The 2,440-nt window shown below is 44.4% G+C and overlaps 1 non-coding gene across 1 annotated transcript; it reads right to left on the reverse strand.

The window, feature by feature from the left end:
- Window positions 1-575: 575 nt before the first annotated feature.
- On the reverse strand, window positions 576-647 carry trnaq-cug. Its single transcript has one exon. It is a non-coding gene; the product is annotated as a tRNA-Gln (tRNA).
- Between the last annotated feature and the right edge of the window lie 1,793 nt (window positions 648-2,440).

A 2,440-nucleotide genomic window follows, 5' to 3' on the forward strand; every position in this document is an offset into this window, starting at 1 on the left:
CCTCCAAACCCTTCCTATTCATGTACCCATCCAAATGCCTCTTAAATGTTGTAATTGTACCAGCCTCCACCACTTCCTCTGGCAGCTCATTCCATACATGTACCACCCTCTGCATGAAACGGTTGCCCTTTAGGTCTCTTTTATATCTTTCCCCTCTCACCCTAAACCTATGCCCTCTAGTTCTAGACTCCCTGACCCAAGGGAAAAGACTTTGTCTATCCTATCGATGCCCCTCATGATTTTGTAAACCTCTATAAGGTCACCCCTCAGCCTCCGACGCTCCAGGGAAAACAGCCCCAGCCTGTTCAGCCTCTCCCCACAGCTCAAATCCTCCAACCCTGACAACACCCTTGAATATCTTTTCTGAATCCTTTCAAGTTTCACAACATCTTTCCGTCTTGGAGTACATTTTTAATTTCTAGAGATAATGATCTCTCTTACGAGCTAAGAGCATAGGCTAGCTTATTAAGGTTTTATTTTAAATTAGAGCTAAGGCTTCACTTCAATGATTCGCGGAATACAGTATTCGCAGTGGTAAAATGCAATGTAGATTTAAACCGAATAAAAAACACACAAGGTTCCACCGAGATTTGAACTCGGATCGCTGGATTCAGAGTCCAGAGTGCTAACCATTACACCATGGAACCACGTGCTCAAGCAGTCAATAGTGTAACAAAAAATAGATACATTCCGGATACAGTCACTGAGTAACAATTCAAGTTTGATACAAATGTTCCTCCTCGCTCTACTCCCCACGTCCCAGAGTCTGACTCCCTTAATCTGCAGGAAAACCCGGATCCTGAGGAAAGAAAAGGGAATTTTCTGCCCCCACCGGCCAAACAAATTGGCAAATTAGAAACTTCGCCCAGTGAGAATAAGGCCCACCTCCTGAATGAGGGAGGTGGAGAGTGTGGGTTTTATAAAGGGGTGGGTGTGAGGGGGAGCGGATTGTGTACAGTATAGGTGTGGGGGAGGGGGGTAAGGGTTTGAGAATATGAGAGGGAGGATTTTATACCGGAAGGAGGATGTGGGGTTATTGTACAGGGGCTGGGTGTGCGCGGATTTTGTTTTATGATTGTGAAGCGGTGAAAAGATGAGAACTGGCCCCGGGCGAGGGGGATGGGGCTGAATATCAGAGAAAGCTGCAGTTTGCAGGAAAGTCAGAGTGTAGCCAGTGGGCCATCGAAACCAGGTGGAGCCTGTCACAGAACTGGACACTGTGTGAACCGTCAGCCACAAAACCAAACGTATACCACAGACACAACACCAAACCAAACATTCATCTCACACACAGCCAAACGTTCAAGCCGATCAGGAAACGCATCTGATTTGACTTGCACCATTTTAGCAGCACATTCCTGCATTAACGCTGCCCCGCTTTGGAAATGATTGGGAGATGCCGGTGTTGGACTGGGTGGACAAAGTTGGTGATTTTCCGCTTTGGAAAGTGAGCTTTCCCGTTTCAGTATTACAGCTGGGGGGGAAGCAAGTGCGGGTGAGAGTTGGAAGGGCACAGAGGTTCTTGTTTGGAGACCAAGAGACCTGCTCCTTAAGTCTCAACGTCCTTTGGAGGCGACAGAAACCAGTCCATCTCTCTGTTCGGGAATTTTGCGAATTCAGTGATTGGGAAGTCTGGATTTCATTTTGAGCCGCATTCCGGAATGAAGCACATGTGCAAACCATTTCTACTCAGTCATATTACCTTACATTTCGAGTGGGTAATTCTGGGCTGGAGCAGGGAATGGTGAAAAATCAACATTTACAAGAACTAATTCAGCTCTTTAAATGATATGAAAGCTTCAAACGAAGCCAGTTAATGATCGTAAAACGATTGCATTCCAGAGTAAATCATGGAGCATGCAGGGTTCAGGAGCCAACGGAAAACAGAAACTGATGAATAAATTATTGCAAAAGTAGTTACAGAAGAGAAGCGGCTATAGGGATGGACAAAGTTAAAAATCACACAACACCAGGTTATAGTCCAACAGGTTTAATTGGAAGCACACTAGCTTTCGGAGCGACGCTCCTTCATCAGGTTGGCAAACCCCACCCCAGACAGACACACACAAACACACAGACAAAGACCCACGTGCACACATATATTTTGTGGGGTGAATTTGTATTTGCAGAGTTACATTGTACCTTGCTCAAAAACTGCATGCATTCATGTAGAACTCTGTTATCTCACTTTTTAGATTAGAATCGATCTAAACATCATGGCATAGACAGAGAACACAGGGGGCCAACACCTTCAAAATATTGTCTAACTATTGCCATTGTTAACAGCTAACCCAGAATGCAACTTTAAAAAAAGGTTTTGTGATTTACACATGAAAGAAGTGAAACTAACAGATGAAAGGCTTAACAGACAATCAATTCTTCAATGTATAATTTCAGTTACATCACACTGCAAATTTTTGCTATAAATTCTCTGTGTTAG

This window comes from Chiloscyllium plagiosum, chromosome 39 (assembly GCF_004010195.1).
Source record: "Chiloscyllium plagiosum isolate BGI_BamShark_2017 chromosome 39, ASM401019v2, whole genome shotgun sequence".
Lineage (NCBI taxonomy): Eukaryota > Metazoa > Chordata > Chondrichthyes > Orectolobiformes > Hemiscylliidae > Chiloscyllium > Chiloscyllium plagiosum.